Source organism: Pezoporus wallicus, unplaced genomic scaffold (genome assembly GCF_028554395.1).
Source record: "Pezoporus wallicus isolate ANWC-B61680 ecotype Strahan unplaced genomic scaffold, APGP_CSIRO_Pwel_v1 contig_4191, whole genome shotgun sequence".
Taxonomy (NCBI): Eukaryota; Metazoa; Chordata; class Aves; order Psittaciformes; family Psittacidae; genus Pezoporus; species Pezoporus wallicus.
Window position 1 is genome coordinate 6,215,517 of NW_026641383.1, and position 18,087 is coordinate 6,233,603.

The 18,087-nt window shown below is 42.5% G+C and overlaps 1 protein-coding gene across 4 annotated transcripts in view; it reads right to left on the minus strand.

Annotated features, from left to right (window-relative positions):
• PLCB1 (phospholipase C beta 1) overlaps positions 1-18,087 on the minus strand; it is a 400,307-nt gene that overhangs the window by 118,210 nt on the left and 264,010 nt on the right. The gene's annotated exons all lie outside the window — the stretch shown is intronic.

An 18,087-nucleotide genomic window follows, 5' to 3' on the forward strand; every position in this document is an offset into this window, starting at 1 on the left:
CTGAATCAGAAAGGAAAAGATGTAACAGACTTAAGTTCAGATCTCTCATTTTCATAACAGCCCAAGATGGTGCCACTAAATGAACCTATTCATACCACAAGGAATGCAGTGACAATACAGAGCAATGCAATTATCATTCATTCTTATGACAACAATGGTACGATGGCTGGAAGGAAAACCATCAAGTCCATCCACTATTTTAAGACTGTAATCTGAGTGTAATCTTGTCAGGCTCCACAGCTGCTTTCTTATAGAGTAATAACTCAGCCACAGACAGAGGCTGACACACTTCCCTTTGCACAAGAAAAGATGTCTGATGGAGGAAATCAGGAAGAAGCTCAACACTGAGGTTCTCCATGAAAGTAAAACTTTCTGAACAACCTATGTGCTGTGTGAACCTATGAGAGAGACGTTATGTATGCAAATGATATCAGGTACTATCAAAGAGTTACCTTGAGCTAAAATCCATTTAAGAGAAAGACTCTGCACCGAGTTCACTGGGCTATAGATATGGTCTGTGGTGTACATTCAAACCACACTAGCAACATTATACAGGAAAAAACGGGCAAGATCCAAATGGGATAGCTGCTACACAGGGAAGCAGCAAAGCTATGGCACGTTACAGTGATTTACAGCTTTTGATGTTTGAGACAGCTCATCCAGAGTCACCTCCAGATGAGAGTCGTATCTCTGTGTGGTCTTAAATGTGCCCCTTTCAGCCAGACTAGAAGTTTTAAAGTTGCATTGTCATTGCTGCTCCAGGCTGAAATGAAACAGTGGTTTTCAGAAACACAATTCCTAAAAAAAATGTGGCATCATAATCACGGTGTTTGGAAAGAAAGGCTTCCATTTTGTTATACACATACTGAGGCTGATTCATGTAGCATAGTATTCAAACACCTCAAAGCAATCTCTGTGTTTAACCATCAGAGTACGCCTGAAAAACAAGGTCCTTGCAGTCCCTGTTTTTCAAATGAAGACCTGAAGCTAAGGATAAACTGACTGGGCAATACCCCATGGAAAACCTGTGGGTTGAGCTGGGAGTTGAACCGTACAACCTCTTGAATCTTGTTTGGGTGAATTTCTTCACTATAAGGATGGTGAAGCACTGGCACAGGGTGCCCAGAAAAGCTGTGGCTGCCTCATCCCTGACAGTGTTCAAGGCCAAGCTGGATGGGGCATGGAACAACCTGCTATAGTGGAAGGTGTCCCTGCCCATGGCAGGGAGTGGGAACTGGATGAGCTTTGAGGTCCCTTCCAACCCAAACCATTCCACAATTCTACCTTGAACACCTTTTGGATAAAAAGAAGCAAGGCCTTGGCCAGCACTTCCTCCCTTCTCTTTATTTTGTGGTCTATTCTGCTTCTGCTCCTTTCCACATTGAAGTAAGACCACGTCTGCAGAGTGGTCCTTCTGCATATTGCACTGGTATTAACATACATTACAGCAAGTATTATTCACATGTATAATTCCATAGCTTCTGAGTGACAAAGTTACTGAGCTCGCGGCTGTAGAATGCTATTTTCCCCATCATAATTAAGCAGTCAGCATTTCAGAATGCAAAGCAATTTGCAAGTTCAATTACAGCTGATATTGCACCAGTGAGAGTTTGACTGTGGAATGGAGATGGCAGATGTCAAAGGGACTTTGTACCCTGGATATTAAAGAGTATATTGTTTGTGACCAACGTCAATGATATTCTGAGGCCGACTGCAGCGAGGCTGATCCTCGGTGGACAGTCACCCAAAATGAAGTAGCCTCGATTTATTGGTAAGAATGGTCTCTGTTTCTCTAAGCATATTACAGATTTACCATAGACATTGCCACGAAAAAAAGTAATTTGTGATCAGTTCTTTCCATTACAGCTGCCACCTTTTATCTTCGCACATATATTAAGAAGATTTAATGATATACCAAGCCAAGCTGTGTGGTTCTGTTGATACCCTGGAGGGAAGGAATGCCATCCAGAGGGATCTTGACATGCTTGTGAGGTGGGCTGATGCCAACCTTATGAAGGTTAACCATGACAAGTGCAAGGTCCTGCACCTGGGTCAGAACAATCCCAGGGACAGCTACAGGTTGGGCAGAGAAGAGATTCAGAGCAGCCCTGTGGAGAAGGACTTGGGGGTGTTGGATGATGAGAAAATGAACATGAGCAGGGTTCAGTGTGCGCTTGGAGCCCAGAAAGCAACCGTATCCTGGGCTGCATCAAAAGGAGCGTGACCAGCAGGTCGAAGGAGGTGATCCTGCCCCTCTGCTCTGCTCTTGTGAGACCTCACCTGGAGTATTGTGTGCAGTTCTGGTGTCCTCAACATAAAAAGGACATGGAACTGTTGGAACAAGTCCAGAGGAGGCCACGAGGATGATCAGGGGACTGGAGCACCTCCTGTATGAAGACAGGCTGAGGAAGTTGGGGCTGTTCAGCCTGGAGAAGAGAAGGCTGAGTGGAGACCTCATAGCAGCCTTCCAGTATCTGAAGGGGACCTATAGGGATGTTGGGGAGGGACTCTTCATTAGAGACTGTAGTGACAGGACAAGGGGTAACGGGTTCAAACTTAAACAGGGGAAGTTTAGACTGGATATAAGGAAGAAGTTCTTTACTGTAAGGGTGCTGTGGCACTGGAATGGGTTGCCCAAGGAAGCTGTGAATGCTCCATCCTTGGCAGTGTTCAAGGTCAGGTTGGATGAAGCCTTGGGTGAGATGGTTTAGTGTGAGGTGTCCCTGCCCATGGCAGAGGGGTTGGAACTAGATGATCTTAAGGTCCTTTCCAACCCTAATTATTCTATTTTATGATCTTTTCTATGACCTACTATCTACATGATTAGATATAAAAAGTTAGAGAGAAAAGAAACAGGCCAGGCAAAGACAAAGGGACAAGACAGATTCCCATTGTCTTGTACACAGTGCTTTAAAATCATCTGAACACCACGTGTGTGACGAAACTTGCCAAATAACCAGTGTGCTTCACACCCTTAAAATTTGAGAATTAGCTTGTCCTTTTTGCTCATCACTGCCACGCTAAACCAACCTGATGTCACTTACAGGGACAGAGGTAGACCCGAACGACGCTCACTACTGTTTGTTGAAATGCTACCATCGACTTCAATAATGCCTGGTTCAAGACCTTACTAAGGAATTCGAAGCACAATGCAAAGAAAGACGAGACTCCGGATGACTCTCTTTTAGCTATGTTGGCAAAGCCAGACCGAGAAGAGCAAACACAGATGTAACCATAACAGAAGCTGTGTCAACAGCTACAGCGCTCAGTGAAGATTCTTTCCTCTCTGGGGTTTGGAGTTTACAAGTGCAAGAGCACATTTCCCTTACCCACCAATACCTCGCCTCTAATTTATTTGATTAATTAGAATTTCCCTATGAGGTCACTTTGTAGTGCTTTAGCAAAACACTTCAACAGCACAAACATTAAAATGCCTCCTTCTTCCTGTGGTGTCTGGTCTATTTAAATGTACAACACTTAACTCCCACAGCAGTGGCACTCGAATGTGTTCTGGTAACAGGGCAACGGCTGGCCCCAGCCTATAGCCCCTTGGGGCTCACAAGGCCACTTCTCTTCCCCCTCCTCTCCTCTTTTCCCCTTTGGGCTCACAGGGCCACTCCTCACACTTGCTCCCTCACTCCTTGCTGCCAGCATCATTTTGCCCTTCTTTAAACCCATGTCCCCTGAGGTGCTGCCACGGTGGCCGAGGGGCTGGGCTGTGCCCTGTGGTAGGGGGGCAGCACCAGCCACGGCCTCTCCCCACAGAGGCCCTGTAGTCCCAGTGCCCGGGCGCTCACAGCCCAGAAAACAAGAGAGGTACAGCCTGAAAGGGAACATTATAGGGCTATTCTAATCAATTGTTCCATTTCCAACTGAATGCAAATCCACCCTGCTCCCAGGATGAGCCCTGTCCCAGTGCATCGCCGCAAAGAAGCAAACGTGCCGCAGCTGAATGACTTGCAAAGTCTGCCAAACCCACCCCGCTCCTACACTGAATGGAAGATGCTCGATGTTGTTTCTGGTGATCAATGTGGGTATGTTTTCTCCTCTGGCCTCACTAAAGAAACCTGTGATGAACGTCAGCTGTGGGATATTTGATTGTCAGAGCACGCAGAAGTGGCTGAGTGAATTTTTGTGCGAGGCAAATAAATAACAGATCGATTTTAATGTTTTCATGGTGCAGTGGAGGTCTGTAAAATGTAAGAGCAAGTATTGAGGAAAAATACAAAAGCATCTCATGTATTCTTAATCACATGCATTCCCAGCAGTGTAGCTGAACACTTGTGTATAAATTATATAAACCTTTATGTGATCTAAAACCGAATCTGAATTAAAAACTCATAAGAGCTAGAGGCACTGGAGAGTCTGGAGATGCCATTATGTGCCTTCCTCCGTATTTATATATCAACATACCTCCAAAATTCATTCTCCAAAGACACAGAATCATAGAATGGTTCGGGTTGGAAGGGACCTTAAAGCCCATCCAGTTCCAACTCCCTACCAGTGGCAGAGACAACTTTCACTAGAGCAGGTTGCTCCAAGCCCCTGTGTCCAACCTGGCCTTGAAATGAGAAAGAAGGTTCTGAAAGAAAGGGACCTCGACTTTTTCTTATCTTTTGAACAATTTACCCCTTACCTTCTAGGTATGAAATGCATGGAAAGCATCCTCACAGTCAGAAACCCCTGCTTTCCCATGCAAACTGTTGTTAACACGATGAAGTTCCCGTGGCATCGTTCCACAACACAAATCTAATCCAAACTCATACAGACCTACCCAAATCGAGTTTTAGCTTTACCCCTGCACTACTTTCCTGCAGTACAGATTTAAGCTCTGCTTGCACTCCACTTGCACATGCCAACGGTCCTTTTGCAGTGTGCACCCAATCCCCTTTCTCCCTCACACTTAATTTGGAAGCTCAACTTCATCTGCTAGTTGTCTGGCAGAGTTTGTCAGCGATTCTCCCACCTGCTGCCTCCAAACATCATCCTTTATTACTGAAAGATGAGGAAGCTCATCTAGGAGACTCCACAAATGGCCCCAGCATTCAGCCTTTCACCTGCAGCAAAGCTTGAAGCAGCTTCTTAGCAAGTGGTTCCCCAGGACATCTTGAATGGTTGTTCCATATGACCTGCAAGGTGCTGAAATTCATGCAGACATCAAAGAACCACCACCAGATTGCCCATCAAGTGAAGTCAACCAAATCTGTTCTTTTTTTCACTAAAATTTGGTAGGAAGGAGAAGTGATTTCCTACTAGAAGGGTAATATATGTAAGAGGGATGCTGAGAGATTCTGTTGAATTTCCCAGGCTGTGATCAGCCTCATTTCATGAAACATTGGAAGTGTTTGTGCAGCAACTTGACCATTTTCTGCATCCCTGGCTCCACCTGATTGCTTAAAAGTAGTTACAAGCTCCTTATTAGCTACAGCTACAACATCCCATACCTTTCAAGATCTATTACACTGGATGAAAGGAATAAATGTTCCGGGATGGCAGTTTAAAGAAAAGCACATAGAAATGTAACTGCCACTTTGCCTTTAAGGAAGAGGTCTCCTTTGCAGTCAACATTTGTCAGCTGTAAAAGAAAATAGAAGTCATTCCCATCATCCCAAATCCTTTCTTGGAAGGTGTCTTCAGGCAGGTGGCATACTGCTGGCAAAGAACCTATTGAAAGTTCACAACATCCATAGGAGCAAGGAAGTGAACCCTCTCTTCTGTGGTTCTTAGATATTGTCAATATTCATTAATCCAAACGTTTTCTTCTGCACTTTGGTAGCTGGGATCTCCCTCTTCCTGGGAGATGGCGGTCATTAATTTGCCACACAACAGGAATACCAGGCAGTCAGTTGAACTGCTTGATAGGAAAGACTGTACTTTGTGAATATACTTCTCAGAGACTCCACTATTTGAAGACTTACTGGTTATCACAGGGCTCTTTCTAACCTCTTTGACTAGATCCAGAGAACCTAAGCATATTTTTCCCATCAGGGTCTGTGACAGAGCTTGTGCAGGACCAGGGCACTATGCACTTCCCTGTGCAAGCACCAACACAGATAATAGCCTCGTGTAAAACTGTTCTCGTGCAGTCCTTCCAGAGCTGCCAAAAGCATAGGCTGCTTTTGACACAACAATCCTTCTCCTGCTGCTTAATGAGACATAGGTAACTCGATAAGCTCCTGCTTTCCCAACCCTCCCAGTGTACCAGCATATTGTTCTGGATGTGGAAATGCTCCTGGGTCCCCGGGAGCTTGCCAGCTCATCAACTTGAGGATGTAAACAACCCCCTGCTCACTCAACACCCGCAGCACTGCGCCAAGCCCAAGATAAGAGACGTCAGGGTTCAAAGCGGGGCTGAGCTTCTAAAAGAAGCTTCTCCACCAGTTCAGTGCCCTCCGCAGAGGCCCAGGGTAAAGGTCAGAAGCCCTGCAGTGCAGTAGGCTGGAGGAAATATGAAAGAACAGCTTATCCTGCAAACTTCTCAACCCAATCCCTTGATCTGAACTTCATCGCTCCTGTTTCAGCAGATAAGCTATATGCATGTATTGATTGCTACTTCGTTTTCCCTGGCATCTGCCTAGCCTGTGCCCAGGAACCTTACAGTCCTCTGGGCAACGTGCTGGGACAGAGCAGGGCAGAAAACATGAGAGGCAACAACCGACAGCAGAACAGACCACTTCACGTTTCAATCTGCACTTTAGTCTTGCAACTTGAACATCAGCTTATCTCTTAAACTACGTGGATGTTTTGTGTGACAATTACAATGCGTATTTGCTTGTAAGCAGTCAACAGGTTTGACTGCAAAGATCTTAAACATTTCTTTCCATATATTTGCAAACTTCACAGAGCCTTCCATTTGTTAACACCCGTGCTGTTATCCATTCACTTGTAATGTAACTAGAAGGCACAATTGTGCCAAGAGACGTTATTAACGTGAAAAAGAAAACAAACACACACACACGCAAAGGGAAAGAGACAATTAATTGGCTCCTCGTATCTCCCACTTAGCGATGCAGAATTACATTAGTGTTTTGCCTGACAGTGAAATCAGGCCCATTCCAACGCAATCTGTAACATTAATCACATTCACTGTAATCCCATGCAACTGAGCAGTCCTTTCTACTCAGAGATTAAAATCTGCCAAGTAAAGCAGATACTTTATAATCCTGTGAGAGCTGTCCAATATGCCCCATTGGGACTTCTATTTCACAAACCAGCACTGCAATGTACAGCTCATTAGGTATTGAAATCTTCATGCACAGCCTAGAGTGGGATGCATGTACCCCCAGCGTGTCTCTAGACATTAGGCACACATTAGCTACTCTCTGCTTTCCAGCTTTGTGAGCCAGCAGAGAAGTTCACAAGGATGAATTTACATAAAATTCACACTGTGTGGGACATGATGTGCCAGAGCCACTTGCATGACACTTGCAGCATTTGCATCCAAGTGATCTTGGAAGCGATGCTGAAACCCGTTTGGCTTTCCAGACACGTGTGCTATTAGTATATTGCTATGGTTCAGCTGGAATTTCTGCGTGCATTGAGTTTTGTGAATGGAGGCAGGACAGGCCTGTGCAGTCCAGGCAACATCCTCTTAATACACATCAGCGCTGCTCTATTAAAAAAACCAAAACACCGTGGACAGAAACAGCTTCTAGGCCTCGGGTCAGGATCTGCAGCTACTTCAAAATACCTACATACCAACCTTCATTTACACCCACGAGCAGGACTCATCAGTAACTCCTCCATTTTAGTAATTTCTCAATGAGCAGCAAGGGGAAAAATGAATAGCAGTCAGACAGTTTTACCAAGTTAATAGGTAAGTAGAGGAAGGGCAACACATCTGAATCACTGACCTGAATATTAGTGAAGCACTGAACAGAGCTTCTAAATCCAAAGTTTTCCTTATTGGAAAAACGAATCTGCAGAAAGCACAGCTAGAAATAAACTGGGGTCAAGACTGCAAGATCAGAGTTTCTTTGAATTTGAAAGCTGAACTGCATGGAAGAAGTCCGGAGGCTGCCACACTGGTTTCATACAGTCTTTAATAATCTACACAAGAATCTACAACACAGGGTATAAAGAACAGACGGCTCTCTAGGAACTGTTATGAACCAGGTAAACGGGACGGAAATCAAATGAGAACACACAAATAATAATTCAAGGTAGGCAGCTAATCATTCAAGCAAAGAAACACCCCAAACACAGAGCTGAGTTGGAAAGAAGATGCCTAGAAATCCATCATCCCGAAAAGCAGACAAGATGCAGAGAACAACGATGCATTTGTACATACCTGCATCATAAAAGATGGTTGGCAAAATGTAATTGCTTGGCAGGACATTTTACTATCAAGTCACTGATGAAAGAGGTAAATATGCCTGGCATCGAATATAGCAACACAATCTGTAACTAAACCAAGGCACACAGGCAGTCCTACAGGTTTAATGGACACAAGTTACGCTTAACTTACTTAGCTACTGACAACATCAAGGATCTTAACAGCATCAGTGACACTGCTCCCAGTCTCACAACTCAAGTTTTTGACTATGTATCATCAGAAATGTGTCTGTATACGGAGGATTACTTAGAAAAGAGTGTTATGAGTAATAACATGTCACAATACATGCTAAAACAAGGAAGATCAAACATGTGAAGCCTAAGTGGCAGTAATTATTGAAGTGTAAATACTAAGGATGAGGCAGAACAGTTACAGTAGCTAAAGGCAGGTAACAGAAAACAGTCCAACAGAAAACTTGGGGTGAGTGCCTGAAAAAGCTTGGCAGTGCTACAGTTAACTGCACTAGGGAACAGTCCTGAAATGGATTTTATTGGTCATCTCATTGCTTAAATCCTTTAAATCAAACCTGTTGTGTTCCAGTCTCATTCAGATTTCTAAACTGAAAGGAAAACATAATGGATCCAATTCTGCCCTCGGTTATACTTGCTCAGCTACTTTCTGTAATTAGACAGTTACCTGGCCACAAACCAAACCACGCTTTCTTTGGCAACATGTTCTTGAAAAAGAAACAGAAAACTCAATGAGAAAGGAATAGAGCGAGATTCACTGCTCTACCCCTGGGTGGGTATGTTGCAATAGGACACAGGGAAATCTGAATATAACTCCTATGCAGTATCAGAAATAAATGCTTACTGAATGACAAGCAGTCAGAGAGGAAAACCCGGGAAGGTAAACATGTTGTGCTTAAGTAGCATACAGAAAGGAGCTCACTCAGTATCAGTTAATTCATGCGGAAATACCACATACCTGAGGACACTGAGATCCAGAATATCTTGCAAAGGAAGGATCATCAACCAAATAAAGCAGAACTGAGCTCACTTGAATCAGAAATGCTTGTCATTCTAATGAAGCTATCATCCATTTTATCATCTGTACAAGTGCACAGAGAAAACCAACATTGCCTTCGGTTTCCTCTCTGTTTCTCCCCAAGAAAATGTCTGCAAATGGAAAACCATTTTTCTGACCGGTTTTCAGAAGAGGTACTGCAGCTTGAGACGGTTCAGGAAGGAAATATTTCCTATAGGCTTCTAGGCAAGCCACGGTGAACAGCAAACCTCATGCTTTTATGACAAAGAGCATTTTCAATCAGAATGAAAACGCTGGGAGCAATCCAAGGACGCTGCCATCTCGAAAGAGAAAAGAAGATGGAGTGTCACCAGAGAAGAGACAATAGTTGCCAAATCTCACTTGTGTCTGTTGGCATGAGCCATCCATTTCAACATGATCTTAAAGTCACTGGGCAATGTTGAGCATCCTATTTATTTCATCAGCAGTCACGGGGGTTTTTGGCCCTTTTCAAACACCCAAGAAGAAAGGGCTCTAACCCACAGGGGCTACAGCCTATGAAATCCATGTAATTTTCTCTAGTAGTGCTAGAAAACAGTAAAACATACACATAGGGAAGATTTTCAACACTCAACATTTTCTTTTCCTCAAAATTTGAATGTTCAGAACACATTTCTTTTAATGACTATTGATCACCTATATCTCAACAGCAGCCTTAAAAACGTCTACTGTAACAGCATGGCCACTGATCAGAGGTTCTGGTAAGCTGAGGTGGTGTGTTAAGGAACATAAATCTTGGAATCTGTTACACTGAAAAACAGTGTCTTACACTAGTAAGTGTTGTTTATATGTGTATATATATATATATGTATAGCATATGCCTATGATGGCTTACAAACACAAGTGTCCAGCATCTTGAACCAAGCACATCTGTGTTACAGTTCACATTTAAACAGATCCCTATATGGAGTATCAAGCAGTTTCTTACTGGTTATCATCCTCTTCAGCCACAGATAGCTCTTTCTTTAAATTGAAAGAGTTTCTAAAACATTAAGCACATATATATATGTGTGTACATATACCTATATATACACTGACACACATATACAAATCTGAATGCTTAGTGATTTTAAGCAGGGAGGGAAGCCCACTCTGGTGTAGGTAAGCAAGGAATCTTTCCTAAATCTCAAGACTGAAGCAGGGTGATCAGCATCATCTCCAAGTTGGACTGTGAAGTAATGCTACATCTAAAGTTAGCTAGAGAGCCACATGGGACTGTAGCTTATTCCTTGGCAGGCATTTACTTGTCTGCTTTTTTCTTTTTAGTTCCCTATCCAAATTCAATTTTGCTCAAAAGTGCTGGCTTGCTTGGTGCAGTCTTTATAGTAGCAACTCTCAGCTACTGTCTTCCAGGTTCTTGTCCAAGAGTGGGGCCTTGACTGCTAGAACCCCCAATGAACCCCTGTATCTTGATGACATCAGCTGACACTGCAAGAGCAATTTCAGCTGAGGTCTGCAGCATGATCCTGGATAAGGAGGTGCTAGGGCAGGTCTCATTTACTCCATCAGGACCAATGAAGCAAAGGCAAAGACAGCCAACTAAACCTCAGTCTCCCAACAGTCATCTTAAGCTTGGTATTTCTGAATACTTTGAACCCAAACTGCACATACCCACAAAAACTACTGTGGACAGAAGTCTGTGGCATCGCAGGGTTTTACAGACATAAGCAGGATTTCTGGCTGCTCTTGACTTTGCTGCACAGATGTAGGAAGAAATTGTTTCTGACAGGATATCCCTTACAGGAAACGAGATACCAGAGAGTTTAGATCCAATTAAATCTATAAAAACACTACAAAAGCACAGTTCACACTAGCTCCTAGCTACCAGTGGAACGAGCACTTTACAATATGGCAGATTTCTAAGACAGGCAGACAGCTAGATAAGGGGAAAGACTTTAAATCAAACAGCTAAAATACCATTAGTCCCAATAATATTATAGTTATTTCTGACAGACCTGAAAGCGGGCCACTACTGGAATATGTCCCTGTCTTCTCAAACCGCTGAAAAACATGCTCTGTAGAATGCCTTGGAGTGATCTTGGGAGATACAATGATATTAAATGCTGGCTTACTTCCAACTGCCAAGTTTCATTAAAAGACATTTAAAAATACCTCCTCTTTTCCTCTTAAGTGATACTTCTCTACATAAGCTATTAATGCACTTGCCAAAAAGACTGTTCTGCAGTATAATGGGAAAGGATGAGCATGCTATGGGTGAGAAAAATCCTAGGAAAAGCCTTCACCATGACTAATATTTTCCTTTCACAAACTCCTCCAGTTGAAGAAGAGATTAATGTTGAAGAGAAGTGGAAAAGAATGAAGGCATGGTTCCGCAAAGACAGTTCCAGTAAACTAAAGAGAAGGGACCTGAGTCCCTTTTAAGGGACATTCTTGTCTGCTCTTTAAACTTGATTCTGCAGCAGCAGGCACTACATTCAATCCCTTTCATAAACAAATCGAGCTCTATCTTAATAATTGCTTTTTTCACCCTCTTTACAACCCCTTCATTTCTACCTTAAACTAATTCAAGGCCGCCTGACACCTCTGTGTTCTTCTGCCCTTTAGCTTACCACTTCTTTCTGCCTCCCCAGTGTTTAACCCTGATGTATTTATAGGCAAGTCATAGTCCTAAAGGATATTGTTAGAGTAGATGATTACATATGACATTACAAGGGAAACTTCCTCATATGGTCGTTGTAGTAGCGCACGTACTCCATCTATGTTCACAGCCCTGTTGTGACAGATGCTATACATACCAAAGACTCACAGATCATTGCTAGCTTCTCAAGACAGAGTCCAACTGCCTAGTTGGTCGATTTGCTCAAAGGATGAAGCAAACCCCAAAATGGCACATAATGTCAGTGACCTCATCCGTGGCAAAGCCAGGAAAACCCTGCTCTTCTGCCACCAGCTCTAGATGTCACCCACTGGATCACAGCAGTCTTTGTCCTCATGGGCCCTTTTGCAGTGCAAAGCACTACCTTCATAGCAGTCATCATGAAGAGGCAAACCCCACAATGTTTATTCATAGTTTATATACATTTCTTTCCTTCAGCACTTGAGCCCATGCTGCTTTATGTTTTCAGAAGTAAACTTTATCTTCAAACAATAAATCCTGCTGCTAAAATTGAATACCTCCCTGTGTTCTGTAAAAGAGGCAGTAAAACAGCAACAACCCCAAAGAAACTGTTTTACTTTTAGAGGAAGTTTTCTATTTATGGGCTCTGATAGTTTGAGTCACACACAGTATAGGCAGGCAGCAGCAGCAAAATGTGTCTACATAACCGCTGAAGTGCAGGACTGATGCAAGATTGTCGTTACTAATCTTTGAGCAATAGCTCCAGCTGAAGGGAATGATGCAGCCCATACTCCAAAACCTCTACTCATGTTTGCTTTGTGGTCCCGTCACCCCAGGCTCTTTCATCCATTTCCAGTGTTAGGATACAGGGTTTGAGTCTGCCTGTAGGATAGGAGGCTGCGGTCCAACCTATCTATCAGGTTTCTGGAATGGAAGAGTAGCAGCTCTGAAGATACAACTTCCACAATAGAATTACAGAATCATAGAATAGTTAGGGTCAGAAAGGACCTTAAGATCATCAAGTTCCAACCCCCTGCCATGTCCATTTTACATTCAGCACAGTTCCACTGCTATCGGTGGAGCTATTCCTGGTGCCAGATACCTGTCCCAAAACGCGTTACTGCAATGCTCATGCTTCTGTCAAAGTATCCGTATTATACACAAAGGATTAGGAAATGCGCCCTCCCTGGAATCCTAAACATATTTTTGATATTACATTAATTCCAGTGCCAACAGCATCAACGAACTCTGTGTAAAACCACATGGGTCTCAGATCCGAGCCAGCTCCTACGCTTTCAAAATGCAACCAAAAGATAAAAGGTAAAAACTTGTGCTTTTTCACTACTGTGTCTTTGTTCACGGTTGCAAAATCCATTAATACTGGTCCACATCACTCTTTCATTTTGTTATCAAGTTCGTACAGCTCAGTTAGAAAGATGAAGCACTTTACCTGCAAAGCAGATGAAAAAAAATCCTCAGATCTGAGGATTTTCCATCTAAAAGAATTTTACATTTAATCTTTAAGATGTAGCTTCCAAGCAACTGCAAGATCTGAAATGAATTTTACAGCTGAAACAGTAACAAAACCCCAAGCAACTAGAAAGAAAATACAGTGCATTACAGAAACGTATTTTCTAACTTCATTTTGACAAGCAGAGCTTTCATTAACTCATTATTAACTTACTGTGTCCCTGCCCTTGGCAGAGGGGTTGGAACTAGATGACCTTTAAGGTTCCTTCCAACCTAAACCATTCAATGAGCCTATGATTCCATGATTTATGTTACATCATTCACGCTAACATTTGCTGCATATATGTATTTAGGCTTTCTGGCAAGATACTGAACTCTGCACTTGTTGCTGACCACATGGAATATGTGTGTGGCTTATAGATTTTAAAGAGTAATAAACTCGGAGTGGATCTGTTGTTCTGTTGTCACTTGATAAGGAGAAACAATGCTGAGAGCTCTTCTCTTGTACAACTGGAATGCTGGAAAGCACTGAAAATCCCAAAGTTAATGGGCTTTTTGCTAAGTATTCTTGAATTCCAAAGCTGCAGTTAGGAGGCTTGAAAGATTTCAACTATTTTGTAACACCACCTACAAATGTTTCAGTGCCAGAAAATGCCATCACTTGCCTGGTTTATGCATCAGAATTTATGCTTTAAATATATGAAGTACGGCTTAAAAGCATAGCCACAGTTCATGGTGCTTGGTTTTGCCACCAGAATCTGTTGCCTAGGAAGTCACTCGCTTCTGATATCCAGAAAGACTTCAATGTGTAATTATTCTTAAGCAGTTACTGAAAGGTGAATTTAATGTGGTGGGATTAAAATGTTTAAAGTACATTGATGTTTAAGGGAGGAAAACCACATTTGTCCTGAAGTGAATACTGCTGAGTATTAAAGCTGCCATGGGAAAACCACATGTAGTAAATGCTGTATAAAATTAAATATACCTTAACCTAATGTTAATTGCTTAATTTATTTTATTACCTAGGAAAAACCCAGCACAAGAACTACTTATAAATGCACACTAGCAAAGTAGAATTAATACTGGAATTCAAAGAGAGTCGTGGAACCAGCTCCCCTACAATCCTTCTAAATACAAGTGTAACTAAAACTGAGGCACAGTATTCCCAAACAGGTACAGTGGAGAAAATGTGGACAAAGAAATGCTGTAAAATGTAAAAGGAAAGCTTTTTTCTTCTTTGCAGCCCTAAAAATCTGGCCCTTTAACATTAAATAGGCAGAGATAGTGTTTAAATGAACACACACTTAAGAGAAAAAGAAGATTAAACTCTTTATGCCATTACTTATCTCAAAGATCCCTTCTAGAAGTACAATCTGATGTCCAGATCCATTGGCCAAGAAAATCTCCAAAGCACTTCCAGACTCCGTTTCTTAAAGCTTATGCTACAGTCAAGACTGTGTCTGGCAATAAAAACCAATTTAAAGGTAATGGCTAATAATAACCTACCCCTTGTCTTGCTCCTACCAATGCATATGGTGGGGAGCACATATTTTATTGGTATAGCATGAATCCAGCTTTTTCACGTCTCCTTTCCCCAGCAGGCATGGATTTGTGTTCATTGTTAGTCTGGTACATGGGTATAGCTCTTCTTGCTTAGAGTATTTAAAAGACACAGGATGCCCCTAGAGCCAGACTGTTACTCAGTGGTATTCAAAACACTGTTTTCAGAAGGAAAGGCTTACATAGAGACAATGGGATTTGAGCTCTCAAAGCTCCAGGGTCCTTTTGAACCTAGGAACTTTAAGAAATGCACTGCATCATTCAGTCAGGAAGAAGCAGCACATTTCTGCAGGATTTTCACCTGATTTATATGGTAGATTTCACATCATTCTCAAAACCAGGACTGTCGCTGCCAGGAGCAAGAAGACACCCCTGAAACTCAGCATGAGTGTCCCTTCTCCCACCCCTAATCTAACAAGAACCTGAACAACTCACTTTCATACAAGCCTTCTTAAAAAACAAAAGCAAATAAGGCAATTCCCACTCAACCCCTTGGCAACTGATTTATGATATGCATCCCATTATCAACATGGCAACTTGAAAGGGAATGCATTCAGCAGTTGTGCCAGCCACCCAATGGCTTTACAACCTGAAAATACCAAACTACAAGGTGCTGCTTAACAAGGCCCAACAGCCCCCCAGTATGCTTTTGCTGACAGCAAGAGGCTGCTGAGCAGTACCAGGAACTTGTTCTGCTTCCACCTGATAAGGAACACGCTATACACAGCACATTCATCTCCTTCACTGTATGACACAAAACATTAATCACAACAACTTGCTTTAATCACTATAAAAATACTACTCCAGATGCTTAACCTATGCAGATGTCAAGCCCATGTACCTGCTGATGTTGCAAAAACTTCATCACATCCCAGCAATACAATAGCTAAGGATACATTAATGACGCGCAGGAACACACACAGCTCTTTACTCAAAAGGCTGCAACCTAAGGCCCGTAACCAGTAAGAACATTGGCATTTGATTTTATCAGGTACTTGAAGAGCCATGTTGTTAAAATTTATAATGTTATAGACGCTTTTTGCTTACTGTGTTCAAAATACTGCAGTTGAGCTGCAATGGGTACAAAAAAAGGGCTATAATGGTGAACAGAGAAATGGAGAATTATGAGCTGTCAAAAGCTGTGTGCTGTGAAAGTTGAGAGCCAGTAAAAGCAATCTTTAGAAACCCATTTAATTAGCTGTGAGAGAATAATTAAAAGAGAATATTATCATGCAGATAATGAATACAGTCAGATTAGATGGGAAATTAAATGAGTGAAGCTCTAGAACTGTCCTAACTGGGTAGTGGGAGTGAGGAGTCAGGCTGCTGTACAAAGGCAGATAGCTCCTCTTTTCTGAATTTGGATTTTAAGTTTTTAAGGAAAAAAACCCATAATTTTATTCAAAAGAACATTTCAATACATAAAATTTTACTTGCTAAGAAGCACATGCACTGAACTACCAGAAGTTACCCAGGCACCAGTGCTCTGGCCAGAACCGCCCAGGCATTTCATTTCAACAACCTTGGGTATTGTCCTTTCTGACAGCAGAAAGCCTGAGCGACAATCCCTTTTACAAGCCACCATATTAAAAGGTTAAATCACTATCCTGAATGTGCGCTGTTATATTTTGGTGACATTTTAGACATGCAGCATATTTTTGCAATCATTCCACGAGTGCAGGATTGGGCGCACACCTACACTTCTTTTAGTATACAGTGAATTGCATTCCCGGCTCAAAGCGGATGTACAGAAAATACTGTGTCCCTGTGTCATTCCTGATTAGCCTGTTCCTGTAATTTTAAGGTGGTAAGCTTGGGATTTGCACTGGAACGGGGAGCTCAGCTGCCAGACAGGATGCTAGACAAGAGGTGGTGTCTGCAGCACGGAGGTGGGCCGCAGGTTGTGCCAACTCTGTCAAGAGTTTGCTGTACCTCAGTGCACAAGCTTAAAAAGAAGAAAATACAAACAAACCCAGGAAAGGAATTAACTCTCTGTGACCTGCATTTCCCTTGTTAAAGTCAGCATTGCCTGTGAGGGCTCATTCTGCAAGAGCAATGGAAGTCCTACCCGGGAAAAGAGCACTGATGGAAAAGCAAGTGTTGCAGCAAATGTGTGCACCGACATAAACTAGGGTAAGCTGGAGGCGTCCCACAAATCCTACTTGGAAGGTAACAACAAATACCATCATAACACCTTTTTTCTGTAGTTTGTTTCATGCTTCCTCCTTACTGCTAGTCAGAACGTGATTCCATTCTGACTATGGTGTTCTGCTAGCACACCAGCACGCCTCCTTCTAATAAATCCTTTATTTGGTTTATATGAAGTGCCAATATTTGGGTAATAAGAATGCTCTTTTATATCAGATTTTCCTGTCGCTGATGTAAAAGAAGGTAAGCAGAGAGAAGGATTCTAATATTTGCACGGATGAGAGGAGGTCACAATGTGTTTCCATCTACTCACGCTAGTATTCTCACTGACGTCAAAAGGCAGTTTGCGTAAGCATGACAAAGGAGCAGGATTTAACCCCTCCATCAAAACCTCTGGGCATGCTAAATTTGATTGGACTAGAAGAGACAGAGATTACAGGTGTTTTGCCTTAAGACAACGCTGATTGCAGCATTGAGAGCAACAGGTTTCCTTTGGGAAGACATCTAGGTCAGAAGGCTTTCAGGGAGAGGGGCAGGAGTGACTTCTGTTAACCTCTATGACTTTTGGATGAGGTATCTTTGTGTTCCCTCTGGATGAAAAAATCTCTGGACCAAACCAGTTTTTTCATATTAGATGTTTTTCAGGATAGTCCTATGCCCCTGAAACTTCTAAGGTATGAGCGCATTAAAAGCTGGGGTAATCATTAGGATACGTGGATTGGAATAAACCAGGATGCAGACACAAATTCAAAGCTATTTTAAGACTTGTGGTGGCAGCAAGAGTCTGCAGAGATCTGAGCACGAGATCTCTCGCTGGCTCTGGCGAAATGCCCAGTTAAGCCCTGACAACTCTTGAGATTTCAAAAGGGATTTTTCTGTGATTATAGCACCAAATACACTCGGCTGCTCTCACATCTTGCTTTGTACCGCTTTATCAGAAAGTGGAGGGCTGCACTTATTCCTGCTATTA